Source organism: Equus quagga, chromosome 18 (assembly GCF_021613505.1).
Source record: "Equus quagga isolate Etosha38 chromosome 18, UCLA_HA_Equagga_1.0, whole genome shotgun sequence".
Lineage (NCBI taxonomy): Eukaryota > Metazoa > Chordata > Mammalia > Perissodactyla > Equidae > Equus > Equus quagga.
The window spans coordinates 15,123,489-15,142,213 of record NC_060284.1 but is presented as its reverse complement, the minus strand read 5'-3'; positions in this window follow the sequence as shown (position 1 = coordinate 15,142,213).

The following is an 18,725-nucleotide window of genomic DNA, read 5'->3' as shown; positions in this document are numbered from 1 at the left end:
GTCCATTGCCCAAACCACCTCCAAAATCATCTTCCTTCTCTGCTTTGAAATTTCTATTGGCTACCAGCTTCCTACAGATTAATAATCAAATCCTTTATCAAAACATACATACACAATTTGATGCCAACCTTCTTTTCCAGCAGCATAATCTATTTTTTCCTACCTCCTACCCTCCAGACAAATAAAATTCCATTAGATCCCTCAGATAAGTTACATCCTTTCACACTTTGGTGGCTCTGCACATAGTGTTCCATATTCATGCATCCCCTGCCTGGTAAACTCCTGACATCCTTTTAGAGTTGACTCAACTAGGACATCTTTGAGAGGTCATCTCTAGTTTCCCTAAGGATCATATCTCTTCTCTGTGATTCCACAGGTTTTTGCCAATACTGTTATAATGGTTATCACATTGAGTTATAATTATCCTTTTACATATTGTCTTAATGAAACACAGAGAAAACCCCTGGCTTGAACTGAGCTCCTTTTCATTGGGGTTAAATACCAAATAATTATTTTATGTCTTCTTCCTGGTTTGTGCAAAATACATAGAGTACGTAATGGGATGCCCTAGTGGAAGAATGCCAAGCCAGCAATTAAATTTGTATTTTTTTTCTTTTCTTTAGCAAGGGAAGTGCCAGTTACAGCTACAGAGTGTGTGTGTGTGTGTGTGTGTGTGTCTGCATGTGTGTGTGTGTGTGTGTGTGTGAAGTAAAATTATTATATATCAGTCAAAAAATCACCTTGGAACCACTAAAGGCAACTTCTTTTGAAGGGTAGACATAGAGGGAATAGTTCAGTAATCTGGGAGAAGGGGTATGTATTTGTTTTCAAGGACTTCGGTAAAAGAAAATACCACAAACTTAGTGACTTAACTGAAATTTATTCTCTCACAGTTCTGGAGACCAGAGGTCTGAAATCAGTTTCACTGAGCCAAAATCAAGCTGTTAGCAGAGCAGAACTCTCTCCAAAGGATCTAGGGAAGAATCTGTCTTTTGCCTCTTCCAGCTTCTGGTGGCCACTGGTATTCTTGCCTTGTGGCTCCATCACTCCACTCATTGCTGCTGTGGTCAGATTGCCTTCTTTTCTGTGTGTATCTTTGAAATCCCTCTCTCTTTTCTTCTTATAAGGATACATGTAATGTAATCCTTGATAATCCAGGATTATCCTCCTTTGTCAAAATCCTCAATTTATTCACATCTGCAAAGACCTTTTTTCCTTATAAGGTAACATTTAAAGGTTCCAGGAATTTGGATCTGATATCTTTGGTGGCCTTTATTGAGCTTAATCTAAGGATGCTAAAAAAAAAAAAAAAAAAAAAATTCCTGATTAAAGAGAAAAGCAGGAACAGATGTTAACAAAAAGGCAGAGTAGAAAAAGTCCAAAATTCCATCCTTCCACAAAGTACTGAATAAGTTCACAAAAACTGTCATCCAAACCTTTTTTGGGACTCTGGAAACTAATGAAAATTCACAACAACCAGAGGAATCATTAATGAAGAAAGAAGCTGTTAAATTTAAGTATTTAAGAAATCTCTGTAAAATCACTAGCTGATGAAACGAAGACTTCAATGGCCACACTCAACAAAGAACACAGACTTTACACAAATATCTTAGAAAAGTCACCAAACATCAACAGCCCACAAAAGGCAGCACACAAGGGAAGAGGGTAGAATTTTATTTTGATAGTTGCCACATTGTAATATTAAAGTGTCTCTTTTTCAAAAGAAAAATTTCAAGACATGCAAAGAAACAAGAAAGCATGGTTCATTCACAAGAAAAAATAAATTAATAGAAACTCTTCCTGAGGAAGCTCAGACATTGGACTTACTAGACAAAGTCTTTAAAATCAACTGTCTTAAATATAGTCAAAGAGATAAAGGAAACCAAGTGAACAATGTCTCACCAAATAGAGAATATCAATAAAAAGATAGAAATTATAAAAAGGAATCAAAAAGAAATTCTAGATCTGAAAAGTATAATTGAAATAAAATATTCTCTAGAGGGGTTCATTTGAGCAGGCAGAAGAAAGAATCAGTAAACTTGAAGGTCGGTCAATTGAGATTATCCAGTCTGAGAAGCAGAAAGAAAACTAAACGAAGAAAAATAAACAGAGCCTAAGAGACATGTAGGACACCATTGAGCATACCAACATATACATAATGATAGTCCCTGAAGGAGTGGAGGAAGACAAAGGGACAGGAGGAATATTTGAAGAAATAATGGTTGAAACTTCCCAAATTTGATGAAAGACATGAATCTACACATCCAAGAAACTCAATGAATTCCAAGCAGGGTAAATTCAAAGAGATCCACACCCAGACATTATAATCAAACTACCAAAGAAAATGTCAAAAAAAAAGAATCTTGAAAACAGCAAGAGAGAAGGAATTAATCACATATGATGAATCCTCAATAAGATTAACAACTAATTTTTCATTAGAAATCATGGAGGCCAGAAGGGAGTAGGATGACATTTTTAAGTGCTGAAAGAAAAACAACCTGTCACCTAAGAATTCTATATACAGCAAAACTATCCTTTAAAAATGAAGGAGAAATTTAAAACATTCCCAGATAAACAAAAACTGAGGGAATTCATGAATACTAGAATTTCCCTACAAGAAATGCTAATGAGGTCCTTCAGGTTGATATGAAAGATCACTAGATTGTATCAGTAACCCAAACCAACCCAACAAAGAAAAACCCAGGACTAGATGCCTTCACTAGTGAATTCTACCAAACATCTAAAGAACAATTAGCACTAATTCTTCTCAAATTCTTCCAAAACCAACATCCCTGGGAACAGACCAATATCACTGATGAATATGGATGCAAAAATCTTCAGCAAAAGGCTAGCAAACCAAATCCAGCAGTATGTTAAAAAGATTATACACCATGACCAACTGGGATTTATCCCAGAAATGCAAGAGTGGTTCCATACATGAAAATCAATTAACGTAATACATCACACAAATAAAATAAAGGGGAAAATATATCATTATCTCAGTTGAAGCATTTGACAAACTCCAACACCCTTTCATAATAAAAATGCTCAAAATAGTAAGGATCTAGAAGAGAACTTCCTCACATGATAAAGAGAATTTGTGAAAAGCCCACAGCTAATATCATACTGAAAAACTGAAAGCTTTCCCCCTAAGTTCAGAAATAAGAAAGGATGTCCTCTTCCACCACTTCTAGTCAACATTTTACTAGAAGTTCTAGCCAGAAAGACGAGTCAAGAAAAAAGAAATAAAATACTTCCAAATTGGAAAGAAAAAAAATTATCTCTATTTACAGATGACATGATATTATCTATAGAAAATCCCAAATAATCCACACAAAAAAACTACTGGAATTAATAAACAAATTCATCAAACTTGCAAGATACAAGATTAACAACAACAAAAAGCTATGTTTCTATTCATATCAGTAAATAATTTGTGAAGGAAATTAACAAAGTAATCCTTTAACAATGGCACCAGAAATAAAATGATACTAAGGAATAAATTTAACCAAGTAGGTACAAGGATTTATACTGAAAACTACAAAACATTATTTTAAAAGACCTAAATAAATGAAAAGGCATGTGTGTTTATGGATTAGAAGGCTTAATATTGTTGTGATGGCAATAATTCCCAAAGCAATCTATAGATTCAACACAATGCCTACCAAATGCCAACAGCTTTTTTTGCATAAATGGAAAAGCTGATCCTAAAATTTATATGGAATGGTAAGGGACCCCAAATGGCCAAAACAATCTTGATAAAGAAGAACAAAGTTAAAAGACTTCCCAATTTCAAAACTTACTACAAAACTATAGTAATTAAAGGAGCTAGCATATTGACATAAGAATAAACATACAGATCAATGAAATAAAATTGAGAATCCAGAAATTAACCCATACATCTATAGTTAATTGATTTTCCGTAGGATTCCAAGATCTTTGAATAGTGAGAGAATAGTCTCTTCAGTGAATGGTTCTGGCAGAACTGTCTATGCACACGCAAAAGAATGACGTTAAGGCCCTTACCTCACACCATACACAAAAATTCACTCAAAATGAATCGGACCTAAATGTAAGCGTGAAAAACCATAAAACTCTTAGAAGAAAACATAAGGATAAATCTTCATCACCTCAAATTTGGCAATGGTTCCTCTAAGCACCAAAACCACATACAACAAAACAAGAAAAACAAATACATAGAACATCATCAAAATTTAAAACTTGTGTTCATCAAAGAATATTATCAAGAAAATTAAAAGACAACCCACAGAATGGGAGGAAATAATACAGCTGATAAGGACCTAGTAACCAGACTATATAAAGGATTCTTACAACTCAACAACAAAAAAGCAAATAATCCAATTAAAAATTGGGCAAAGGACTTAAATAGACATTTCTCCAAAAAAGATATACAAATAGCCAAAAAGTACATGAAAAGATGCTCAACATCATTAGTCATTAGGTGAATGCAAATCAAAACTTCTATGAGATACTACTGCAGACCACTAGGATGGCTATCATTTTAAAAAACAGAAAATAGTAAGTTTTGGTGAGGATGTGGAAAAGTTGGAACTCTCATACATCTCTGGTAGAAATGCAAAATGGTGCAGCCCCTGTGGAAAACAGGTTGTAGTTCTCAAAAAAATTAGACATAGAATTACCAGGATCCAGCGATTCCACTCCTAGGCATACATCCAAAAGAACTGAAAACAGGTATTCAGGCAAAAACTTGCACACAAATGTTCATAGCTACACTATTCACAGTCACCAAAAGGGGGAATCACCTGATGTCAATCACCTGATGAATGAATAAACAAAATGTGGTATATTCATACAAAAGCATATTATTCAATCATAAAAAGGAGTGAAGTACTGATACACCCTACAACATGGGATGAACCTCAAAAACACTATACTAAGTGAAAGAAGCCAGACAGAAAAGGCCACGTGTTATATTATTCCATTTATATGAAATATCCAGAATAGATAAGTCCATAGAGACAGAAAGCAGCTTAGTGGTTTCCAGGCACTGGGGAAAGAGGGAAGAATGGAATGACTGTTTAATGGGTTTGGGGTTTCCTTTTGGAATGAAGAAAATGTTCTGGAACTAGATAGTGGTGATTGTTGCACAACATTGTGAGTGTCCCAAATACCACTGAAATGTATATTTTAAAATAACGAAAACAGTGAGATTTATGCTATGTGAATTTTACCCAATAAAAATAAAAGTAAAAAATAAAAATTTAGAAAATTTGCCTCATCCCTTAGAAAGCTAATGCTGAAAAGACAGGGAAGACAATGGTTCTGGGTCCCTGGTGTGGTAGTTTCTAAAAACAGCCCCAGGCCAGCACTCCAGGAGCAGCTTGCCCGCAAGGAAGTGGTTGTGAATTTGAACTGAAAAAGCTCATGGGAAGGGCTCTACTACCCTGGGCTGAGGCCTGATAGAGAATGAGGGGCTCACAGCAAAGCGTAATACTGAGAGAATATCTTTTCTCACTGGCCCCCATCCAGTACTCATGGTGGCAGTTAGAACAAGGACCTAATCTTTGCGATTGTGCTCCTGGTCCCAACTTTATATGTGGCTTCAGGAGCAGTCTTCCTCAGCTCCTATCTGCTGGAGAGACTCAACTGCCAGCACCACCCTGAATAACCTGGTGTGTTCCACTGGAGAGATTTCTTTACCACCATGTTTCTAGTCTGCCCAGAAAGTGGTGCCCAGCACCAATGGCCACTCCAACCAAAGCTCTCTTCTCTTTACCCAACATAAAATTGAGAATGTAAGAAGCCTGTACTCCAAAATTTTAGCTACTGCAGGGTGAATGCTCTAGCACTCATGGCTGACTCCACTGTAGACTAGGATTCACGAAGGCCAGCTTCTGCTCAGTCGCTGCAATCCCTCTGCTGAAGTCTACAAATCAAAATTTAAAAGAGCAAAACTCAGTCTCTCCTCCAAGATACTCAAAAGCAAAAGAGGTCCCTAGACAAACTGAATTTTTGGATTTCATCCTCTTTCCTTTTGCAGAAGCTGTTTATGAAAACAACACAGCCTACGTGGACTGCTTTGTGGCATCTACAACCACCAAGGTCAAGGTTAATCTTAATGTTAACAACAGCAAGAGAAACAGAAAGTCAGGAATAGATAAAATAAGACTTCAGTACATTTTGTACCCTTTGTCCTCAGTTGTGTAAAAATTTGTATGACCAACAACTTCTCCTCCAAAAAGATGGAGAAAATAATACAGCAAAGGGGTAGAAATGGCTGGGCATGAGGCTTGCCCATATGTCGCCGTGCTCATTCACCAGAGGATTCAACAAAGGATTAAGAGCCGTACTCTTCTGGACTCAGAAAGACCCCCACACGTCAACCAAATTGCTCTTCCTCTTTCTTCCCTCTCCCCCTTCCCTGGGACAATCTAAGGGTGTCACGTTTTGCTTTGCTTTATCGTTCTTGCTGTTGGTAGCAACAATGAAAAGGAAATGTAAAGGTAATTTGAAAATAATTTTGATACTTTTCTCTGGATCTAATACAAAGGCTAAGATATTATGTCTCAAAGCCCGGTACATGCATAATATTGTATTGGAATACATAGCCCAGGAGTTGCCTGGGATGTTTACTAATAATGTAGATTTCAGGGCTTTGTCCCAGGCCCATTAATGAGATCTCTGTATATCAGATTCCAGAATCTGCATATTTGCTCTACTTCACAGGTCATCCTGTTACATGCTAAAGATGGAAGCAGGAGCAAAAGTCATACAAGATGTCCTCAGAGAGACTTTTTTTCTGTCTTCCAAACTGTCTATCTGACCCACTGGCGTATAAGCTGCCAAAAGTCATAGACCATGTATTGACTATGGACCTACCACTCATTCCTCAATCCATCCTCCAGACTACCTTTTTTAAGCATCCAGTGTGTGCCAGTCATTAGATTAGGTGCTGGCTAAACAAAGCAAAATAAATATAACAGACATTCTATAAATGTTGGTTGAATAAATGAATGATGAATGAGTGAACAAACTGAATTAGAAGTAAGAATTTTGGAAGCATGTTTTTCTCCTTCTCTGTTGGGAAACCAACACATTATTAATCTTCTGGTCAACATTTATTTCGTTAGACATCATTCCAAATTGTTATGTTGAATAAAATAGTAATTGCATAAGAATATATATCCCAAATCTGATTAAAGTTTAATTCTAAATGCCTAAGTGGAAATGAGCATTGCTGTCATTTATGAAATTGGTTGTCATTCTACACATTTGATAAAGGCAATGCAAAATAGGACTGTTCTTTACATTGTGGAACTTAGACGTCACTCACCCAGAGATCTTTCTCTAGTATGTGAGGACCAGAAACAGCCCACACATTTCCAAAAGTCATCCCCCTGGGAAGCAGTACCTCTTCCCTATTCTATTCACATTGAGAACCACATGTCCATGGGTTAAATTTAATAAAAAATATAATTCTTACATACACATTGCTTGCCTTATCTAATACGTAAATTCCTGGAAAGTTCCATGTAAATTGATTCATCTAAATGGAGCACAGCATTTGAAGGAAGTCCGTGGCCAATCCTCCTATAATAAAGAATATTAATATTTATTGAGCACTTACTATGTGCCAGATATTAAGCTAAGTGCATTTACATGCACTTTCTCATTGAATGCTCCAAACATCTCAATGAAGTCAGCAATATGATTAAATCTTGTTTGTTAATGGGGAAATTTAGGCTAAGAAACATTAGATAACTTGCCCAAAAGCCCAACTAGAAAAGAGAGAAGCCAGAAGTTAAATCCAGATCTGTCCACTTTTGAGCCCTAGGTCTTAATCATTAGGAATTTTTAAAACTGATTTTCTTTAATGAAACACACCCACTAATTACTATTTATGCTTCACTTGACAAAAGATAAATCCTTTAAGATTAAATAGCATACTGCTAGGAATAGAGTATACGCAAAATAAATGCTAGTTCCTTTATCCCATTTGGGAAAGATTTGTTCAAGTGCTGTTTTCTTAAGCTTTTATTTTTTTCCTTTTTCTTCCCAAAGCCCCCCAGTACATAGTTGTATATTCTTAGTTGTGGGTACTTCCAGTTGTGGCATGTGGGATGCCGCCTCAGCGTGGCCTGATGAGCAGTGCCATGTCCATGCCCAGGATTCGAACTGACGAAACACTGGGTCGCCTGCAGCGGAGCACGCGAACCCAACCACTCGGCCACGGGGCCAGCCCCCAAGTGCTGTTTTCTTAAAAAGCTAAGTCCCAAACTATTGAAAATGTGGTTACCTGGGGTACAAACAAAACTGTCATGGAAAAGACCACCTTACAGTAATTGTTGTTAAGCTCTCTGGAAGATGTTATTACTGAATTACTTAATTACAGCAACAATTTTCTTATAAATGGTTGCAGTTTCATCACCATAGTTATTTGAAATTTCGCTATGTGTTGGGGTGGGGGGAGGGCCAATCAGCACAATTGTCTTTCTGGATGGTGCACATCCACTTGCATCTACTTGCTTTTAAAACGGACTTTAAAATATTGTATTGTCATCCAGCTACCTGTTTCTTAGTGATTTACTATTTGACAGTCTAGGGAAGGTTTAAATTATAAGCACAATTAAAAAAAAAAACCAGTACCTATTTCTATGAAGGCAATGCACAGTAAATAAAGTGTAGTTGCAGATAAAAATATTTACTACATTACATATTGATGTTCCTTGAGGATTGTCCTGGAAAATTTTTGAGCTACGACCACCCTTCTACAGTTATGCCAAAAAAACTTCTGCAATGGCTTCTCTCACCATCAGATGATGACTTCTCCAAGAAATGTAGAACAATCTCCCTTCATTCATCCATTTCACACGTACTATTGAAAATCTACAACATGCCAGGCACTGTGTTAGGTGCTGGGGATACAGTGGGGAATAAAATGAATGTACAGGCTACCCATGTTCCCAGAGAATTTGCCAATCTGAACAAGGTCACCTAGACCAAAAAGTTTCAGAAACTAACTTCAGCCAAGCAGACCGACAGACACCTCTATGCTTTCCAAAGGTCTCTCCTATAAGGTTTTTTGTAATAAATTCACAAGACTCCTATTGTCAGAACAAACTAGCCTCCACCCAAAAGTTAACTAAAACAGAAGAGGTAAGCCTCCCTTTGACTGACCCTGAACTCCAAATTCAGGCAAATGGTTGTCAGATGGTCTGACAGGCTGTGTAGATGAGTCACTTGGTTTGACTCAATCTACTGAGTCATTTTTACTGTAACAAGTCATTCTATAACGTCATATTTCTTAGTCTACTCCAGGTCTATAACAATACCACCACTCTTCCAATTTAAATTGTTCAAGGACACAGCATTGAGCCAAATTCTTCTCAAGAAGTTAGTCACCTAGAGCAATTACTTCCATTTTTTCCAGGCTGTAGATTAGCCCAAGGTCTCGGTTCTCTAATTCCCTTTTTTGCTCCTCTCTCTGTCCTCTAAATATAAACACAAGCACTCTTTCCAAGGTGTTATGTAGTTTCTTCTTCTCTTTCTTCACTTTCAACCTCCTCCACTCCTGTAGTTTCAACAACCACCTTTCAGAGGGGATTCTTGGTTTGGTATCACTCATCTGATCTCTTCCTCCTGAGAACTGTTTAGACTGCTACAGACACCAGCTGAGTCAGAAGAGACTTGACCCTAAACTGCTGTCTAGCAGCCTGGAGGTGAGATGGGCAATGTGGCACTGCAAAAGTCTAAGCCGGGGACACGTTTTGTGGGCAGAGATAGCGGCCAAGCAAACCACAGAGGAATTAGTTAGAAATCATGATGAACTGCCAAGACAAATAATTCAATGAGCACCCAAGATGGGTTAAGGTTGCCCAGCACTGGAAGTAGAAGCTGGGATTAGGGATAAATTCCAGTGGGTACAATTGTCCATTTCCCTTTCCCTTCCCTTCCTTTCCTGGCCAACTCTGTTCCACAGCCATTAATGGGGGCATAACAATATGGTTATTTCTGCTGGAAGTTGTGGTGACCCTGGGCAGGGTGTTAAAGCCTAGCCAAGGTGAGGAAGGCATCTACTCAGAGGGGCGGACTGCCGTTGGGTATTGTTATCTGAACATATTAAGGAGGGCAACCTTGTGGAGAGGAGATGAGATAAGGAAAGCATGTGAACTGAAGGTGACGCAGTGTGGGGAGTCAAAGCTTGAGCAGTGTGCAGAGGGTACCCATGGGAAAGGGATTATGGGGAAGGACAGCCTGGCATGGGTTATGGGAGCCCATGGAGAGGTAGAAGGGCAGCCTGACATGCAGTGTCAGAGTCTGAGTGGGCCAAGAGGCATCCAGGCAGGGGAAGGAGTGACGTGGGAGATTAGTTATATACAGGGAAATCTTTCAAATAAGTAAAAATATTAAGATTAAAGGGAGCCAGGTACCTCACTGTCAGAGAAAGGAGGTACAAATATGGAAGGGAGAAAAGTGGAATGAAATCATGTGATATTGGGTTGGCATTGGAGATACATGCATCAATTCATGATTTTCATTATACAGATACATATCAAAATATGGCTATACATGTGTATGTGTATTTGTATACGCACATGTGCATTGTATGTGTTTGTGTATATACAGGAGTGTAGGTGAGTGGATGTGAGTGCAGGTGTGTATGTATAGGTGTATGGTGTGGGTGCAGATACGTGAATGTGGGTATATACACATACATATATACATATCACCAGCTCTGTCCACTAAGAGCGACTGGGCGCAACAATACTGCAGTAGCAATGAGTATACCTAATGCCCAGATCTTGGCTTTTAAATACTATTCTTCACTAAAAGGAACACTGGATGTCTTTCCTGTGTTTTTGTCTTCATTAATTTCTTTCAGCAATGTTTTGTCATTTTTGCTATAAAGGTCTTTTGCCTCCTTGGTTAAGTTTACTTCTAAATATTTTTTTTAAAGATTTTATTTTTTTCCTTTTTCTCCCCAAAGCCCCCCAGTGCATAGTTGTATATTCTTCGTTGTGGGTCTTTGTAGTCGTGGCATGTGGGACGCCCCCTCAACGTGGTTTGATGAGCAGTGCCATGTCCGCACCCAGGATTCAAACCAACGAAACACTGGGCCGCCTGCAGCGGAGCGCACGAACTTAACCACTCAGGCACGGGGCCAGCCCCAATATTTTATTATTTTTGATGCCATTGTAAATAGGATTGTTTTCCTAATTACGTTTGCAGATAGTGTATTGTTAGCATATGGAAATGCAATCGATTTCTGTATGTTGATTTTGTATCCTGCAACTTTACTGAGTGCATTTATTAGTTCCAATCAGTTTTGTGTATGTGTGGACTCTTTAGGGTTTTCTACATTAAATATCATGTCACTTGAGAACAGAAATCATTTTATTTCTTCCTTTCTGACTTGGATGCTTCTTGTTACTTTTTTTCTTGCTTATATGCTCTGGTTAGGACTTCTAGTAGCATATTAAGTAGAAGTGACAAGAGTGGACAATCTTGCCTTGTTCCTGGTCTTAGAGGAGAATCTTTTAGTTTTTCACTAAGTGTGATGTTTGCTATGGACTTTGATATATGAACTTATTATATTGAGGTAGTTTTCTTCTATTGCTAGTTTGTTGAGAGTTTTTGTCATAATATGGTGTTGAACTTTGTCAAATGCTTTTTCAATTTTGAAATTGCAACTATGCAATCTTATCTATGAGATGACTATGTGATTTTTATCCTTTGTTCTGTTAATATATCAAGCACATTTATTGATTCGTGTATGTTGAACCATTCTCACATTCCAGGGATAAATCCCACTTGGTCATGGTGTATGATCCTTTTAATGTGCTGTTGAATTCAGTTTGCTAGTATTTTTGTTGAGGATTTTTGCATCTATGTTCATTAGAGATGCTGGCCCGCAGTTTTCTTTTCTTGCGGTATCTTTGGCTTTCGTGTCAGCGTAATGCTGGCCTCCTAATGTGAGTTTGGAAGTGTTCCCTCCTCTTCAATATTTTGGAAGGGTTTGAGAAGGATTGGTTTGATGGAATTCAGCCGTGGAGCCATCTGATCTTGGGCTTTTCTTTGTTGGGAGATTTTTGATCACCGATTCAATCTCCATGCTAGTTATAGATCTTTTCAGACTTTCTACTCCTTCATGATTCATTGGTAGGTTGTATGTTTCTAGGAATCTATACATTTCTTCTAGGTTATCCAGTTTGTGGGTATATTATTGTTTGTGGTGGTCTCATGATCTTTTTTATTTCTGTAACATCAGTTGTAATTTCTTCTCTTTCATTTCTTATTTTATTTATTTGAGTCATCTCCCTTTTTTTCTTAGTCTAGTTATAGATTTTTCAATTTTATATTTTAAAAAACCAACTCATTTCATTGATTTTTTTCTATTTTTTTATTCTCTATATCATATATTTCTGCTCTAATCTTCATTATTTCCATCCTTCTGCTAACTTTGGGCTTAGTTTCTTTTTCTTTTCCAGTTCCTTGAATGTAAAGTTAGGTTGTTTACTTGAGATCTTTCTTCTTTTTTTTTTTTTTGAGGAAGATTAGCCCTGAGCTAATATCGGCTGCCAGTCTTCCTCTTTTTTTTTTGCTGAGGAAGACTGGCCCTGAGCTGATATCTGTGCCCATCTTCCTCCACTTTATGTGTGGGATGCCTACCACAGCATGGCTTGATAAGCAGTGCGTAGGTCCACACCTGGGATCTGAACCAGCAAACCCAAGGCCACCGAAGCAGAATGGGTGAATTAAACTGCTGCACCACTGAGCCAGCCCCCTTTATTTTTTTTAATGTAAGCATTTATTGCTATGAACTTCCCTCTCAGTACAGCTTTTGGTACATCTCATAAGTTTTAGTATGTTGGGTTTTCATTTTTCTTGGTCTCAAGATACTTTCTGATTTCTCTTTTGATTTCTTCTTTGACCCACCGCTTGTTCAAGAGTATGCTGTTTAATTTCCACATATTTGGGAATTTTTCAGTTTTCCTTCTGCTATTGATTTCTAGTTTCATTCCATTGTAGTCAAAAAAGATACTTGTTATGATTTCAATCTTCTTATGTTTGTTAAGACCTGTTTTGTGACCTAACATATGATCTCTCCTGGAGAATGTTCTGCGTTCACTTGAGAAGAATGTGTGTTCTGCTGCTGTTGGATAGAATGTTTGGTATATGTCTGTTAGGTCCATTTGTTCTATAGTGTTGTTCACATCCTCTATTTCCTTATTGATCTTCTTTCTGGATATTCTATCCATTATTGAAAGTAGGGTATTGAAGTCTCCTACTCTTCATATATTGCTATCTATTTCATCCTCAGTTCTATCAATATGAGCTTTATATGTTTAGGTACTCTGATTTTTAGTGCATATACATTTATAATTTTTATAGCTTCCTGATAAATTGACCATTTTATCATTATATAATGTCCTTCCTTGTCTTTCACGACACTTTCGACTTAAAGTCTATTTTATCTGATAGAAGGATAGCCATCTCTACTTTCTTTTGGTTACCACTTGCAGGAAATATTTTTTGCATCCCTTTACTTTAAGCCTATGTGTGTCCCTAAATCTATAGTGAGTTTCTTGTAGACAGCATATAGTTGGATTATGCTTTTTTTCCATTCAGCCACTCTATGTCTTTTGATTAGGGAGTTAGATTTTTATTACCATCTCACTCAACCATGAATTGTAGGCTTGAGTTCCCATGGCAGTTCAGAAGCTTCTTAGAGTTACCAGCATTATGTGATGATGGAAGGGCAAGAATAAGGCAAGGTTAAAGGTCAGGATAAGGGTTAGTGGTAGGTATCAACTAAAGAAATAATCAGAGTCTCATTAGATATTTTTAGGAAATAGAATGCTTCAGCATGCTTTTAAACTGAAGAGTAGCTGGCATTAGGGAGAGATGTGTTGAAGAGAGATGAGATATAAAATATAGCTCAAAATCCTAGAGGAGATGGATAGGGTTAACTTGGAAAGAGTGGAAAAAATTCTTTTCAAGGCAATCACAATAATAATAAAAATAACAACAACAACAACAAAACTAGTCCTGCTAACTTGTGCACTTACTTTGTCCCACGCACCATGCACTTTATGTACATTACATCATTACTCCTTATATCAAGCCTATGTGGTAGATACTATTACTTCCCCCATTATATAGAAAAGGAAACTTAACCACAGAGTGAGTAGGTAATCTGCCTAAAGTCAGACACCTAATAGATTGAAGAAGTGAGATGCTCAGTCTGATTCCAGAGCCCCTTCTCTTGGCCACTCCCATTCTTCCTCTAATGAAAGAAAGAAAGATGAAGAAAATACACTTAATTTCAGAAGTGAATCAGAGGGATATTGAGGAAATGCTCATCTGATGGCCCCGATGATCTGAGTAAAGGTGGAAGCACCATCTGGTCAGGTAGGGGACAAGGATGAGGCTGGAGATTGAGAAGAGGAGTAGTGGTTTACAAAATTCATCTAAGGCTGGAAAAATGACCTTGCTGTGGATTAATAAAAGAATTGGTAGGCATCATCAGAGGCCCAGCTGAGTTTGGAACACTTATGCTGGTAATGGCACCATCAGCAAGGTTATGCAACCTTCTTGAGCACTTCTCAGAAACCCAGAGACAGGAACCAAGAAGACAGATCATTGATCCATAGCAAGGGGCCTGGAAAAGAGGTGAGATGGACAGTAAACGTCTCAAGGGAATTGAGGATGATGATGAGAATTGTTGGAATAATGGATTATTAGGTCCAGGCCAAATTGGAAGGGAAGTAAAGCCAATGAAGGTTTGTTGAGTTGAATAGTAAGAATGAAATGGACTTTCTTTTCAGTATGTAGAAACTTTGAAAACTTATCTTAACCATTTTATTTTAAATCTTTAATTATATAAAGCAATTTTATCCTTTAGTTGAAAGTTACCTTACATTTTACCCTTTAGCTAAAAAACAGGTATATATGTTAATTACTAAGTACACTAGTTCAGGAATCAAGAGATGTGGAATTAGCCCAGCTCTGATGACATAGTTACATAGTGAACTATGTAATCAATTATGTCAACCATGTTGCATCTCAGTTTTCTTATTTGAAGAAAAAAATTGTAATTAATGACCTAATATTCTATGCTTCATTTCTTCTTTTTATTCCATGATGAAAATAAATTACAGAAATTTCCAAGCTAGTTCTCTAGCTTTACCATAATTGGAAACTGACTTTCCTGAACATTTGCTAAAATAAGGCATTTTTTAAACCAAAGGGCTGCACGTCTTTAACACCAACTTCATAGTTTCAACAACCAGACAGGGAAATAATCTTCAAAATACAACAGAAACTATTAGCTGCTCAACACCTCCATCTTCAGGGTATGAGTAGTCCTAAAATAGAATAATGATCCACACAGCAATATGTAAGACAATCCCTAGCCTTAAAGTTGACTAAACTAGGTGTCAATGTAAGCACCATACCCAATGAGTCTGTATTTATTTTTCAATTATTTCATTTGAATCAGTTTTGCTTTCTTTCAATTTCCTCTTCATTCTTTATGTTATATAGTTCTTATCCAGAATTATAGGCATTTACTAATCAATATTTACAAAATGTTTTCCAATTCAGGACTATTTTAAGCTTGAAGTTAATTGATTCCTTAAAACTGGTGCTCATCAAGTTCAGAGCTTTGTGATCTGTGCTGGACTCAGAAGGGGAGAAGTACGTGCCTAGAAGTACATTTAGGGGTCCTCCATCACCCCTCACAGCTGTGTGGGCAGTGCCTCGTGTCCTTGATGAAGCATGAACCCTGGATTGAGGCAGCCCTGACTCCAAATCTTAGTCCAGCTTCTTCCTGGTGCTGGTGAGATCTTGGATAACTTTCCTTACTTGTCAGAGCTTCAGTTTTCCTATTCATTAAAGGGGAGAGGGGGAGATTTTCTTTCCTTAACAGTGTGGTGATAAGGATTAAAATAGGTAATACATATTCTAAAAAGTCTACCAAGTACCAGGAAATAAATATTTGTTCTCTCCCCAATCTTTCATGAAGGAGGTAATAAAATTAATTAATAAATTAATAATTAAAATTTAATGATGTAATATAATTAATAAATATATAATAAAATATTTTAAATAGTTAAAATTTAAAATAATATTTAAAGTGAATAATTAATAAAATTGCCTCTATGAGCATGAAGGTTTACACACAAAGGATTGACAGATCTCGTAAAGGGTATGTCTGGAATATGACCAGGCAAAGCTCCTACATAGGCAGTGCTGCCTCTAGTGGACTGTCAAGGGAAATACTTTTCAATTACACAACAGATTAAAATGTTGGGAAACAAAATAGATTTGACAATAAGGAAAAAATGCATCCTTATGAGGAAAAGTTTATAAATTGATTCATTGAATCTACAAGTGTTCATGTAATTTTCTACTATGTGCCAGAGACTACTTAGCACTGAGAATAAAAGACATAGTTTTGCTCTCAAAAAGAGCTTAAGAAAATCACTGTAGCGTTCTTACTGATACAAGTATGTTTTTAATACCTGTGTCAGGAGTCTCAACTTGGGAACTCGAGTTATGTTGACTTTAGGACTCAGATGTATTTAGGATTTGGTTGCATATGGAGGACTAAGTGGACGCAGCAGAAGTCTTATTTACACTAGAGATCAAGGAGCCTTCCAGAGGAAAAAGAATCTAAATTGCCACCAAACCTGGTCCAAGGATTTTTTTCCAATTTTATTCTAATTCACACACATTGCTGTATAAGTTAAGGCGTACAGCATAGTGATTTGACTTACATGTACTGTGAAATGCTTACCACAGTAAGTTTAGTGAACATCCATCATCCCATATAGATAAAATAAAAAGAAAAGGAAAAGAAATGCCTTCCTCCTCGTGATGAGAACTCTTAGGATCCTCTCTCTGAAAAACTTTCACATACATCACATGGCAGTGCTAACCATGGTCATCATGTTGTGCACTACCTCCCTAGTATTTATTCATCCCATAACTGGAAGTTTGTGTCTTTTGACCACCTTCCTCCAATTCCCTCCCCCAATCCCCATCCCTGGTAACCACATATCTGATCTCTTCTTCTATGAGTTTGGTTTTTGGGGGGCTTTGTTGTTGTTTATTGTAGTTTTTAGATTCCACATATAAGTGAGATCACACAGTATGTGTCTTTCTCTATCTGACTTATTTCACTCAGCATAATGCCCTCAAGGCCCATGGTCCAGGAATATTGATTCAGGGTTGCAGGAGATGTGATTTTGAATTTAAAGTTGAGCTTATCTTCTGGCCCCGATCGTATAGCTAAAACCTAAATTTCAGGGGAAAGGAGGCTGTAAGAAAAGAGCAATTAATACTTAAAAGAGCTATTCCACTGAAATCTCAAAGGGATATTTTGAGGTAAAAGTCACACCACTGAAGTCAATTTTGAGGGAAAAATTTCCTTTGACTTCCTTGTACAGATATATACACAGCACCTACCCAGATCCTACCACACAGTAAGTGCTCCATAAATACATGTGAATGGATGAAGATTGAGCTCTTTCTTTATGTTTTGTCAACTCTGGAAAAATTGAATAAAAACCAATCCCCATCTTTGAAAGACTAATTACAATTAGCACTGTAAAAAAAAAAAAAAGTATACAAATAGTTATAGAATCTTAAAGCCAGGAGAAATTCATTTATTTGGTGGGGTTAGTGTGGGCTTCAAGAGATGAATTTAGAGCTGAGCAATGAAGGGTAAGAAAAAGATCAGAAGGGCAGGGGGCAGCCATGTAATGGAAAAACGCAAACAAGAGATCTGAAAGATTTGATGGATTAGGAGCAATGCTAGCTCACTAATGGATGCAGAGGATTAGGGCTTCCTTCTTTATTGGGGAAAGAGGATGGAAAGAACGTTGGGAATGATAAATCACTTTTTGCTGTTTGCCCCCACTGTCCTGATATATTTCATGTCATCCCATTACTAATGTCTATGTAAAGATTCTGAATTTTCATTTTCTAAGTTTACTAAGAATCATCCAGCCCTCCCTAAGCTTGAGTTATATATACTGAACTAAGTCAGTGTGCAATTTCCTTGGGAAAAGGTTTTTTCTAAGAAGGTACCTTCATCCCTCAGGAAAGTAAATCCCTACTGGGACCACCCTGTAGGTTCTCCAGTGAAGCCGCTACCAATGGGTACATCAGGGTCACCTGTTTCCTTATGCAGTAGAGTCCTAGCAATGTTATCAGCACACCTAACCCAGACATGAAGAGGAGGGGAGGAAAAAGAAGGAAAGATAGGGAAAAAGAGAGTGTGGCGAGAAAGAAAGAGGGAAGTGAAGGAGGGAAGAAGGGGGGGAGGGGAATGGAAAAGGAGAGATAAAGGGAGAAAGGAAAAGAGAAAGAGGTAACAGGTGAAAGAAAAAGAAAGAGGAAGAGAGAAGGGAGATAGGGAGAGAAAAAAAGACAGTTAGGAGTTGACCCAATGAGGACTGGTAGATCTACCTTTGGGATAAATGGATGTTTCTATTCATAAGATTTATGTGAACAATTTAAGTTTAACAGAATTTAGACAACTTTGGGATTCATTTGTTAAGAAAAATAAATGCCTATTGACTTTGGGCATTATTTTTAGTAAACTTTAAAATTGAAAATGTGTTCTTACTGCTAACATATTCGGTAGCATACGTTAACCTTTCCACTGGCTTACATTTTCTATTTGTGCCCTTCTTTAAAAGCAAGATTTCCAGTTTTCCATTCCAAAGAATTTC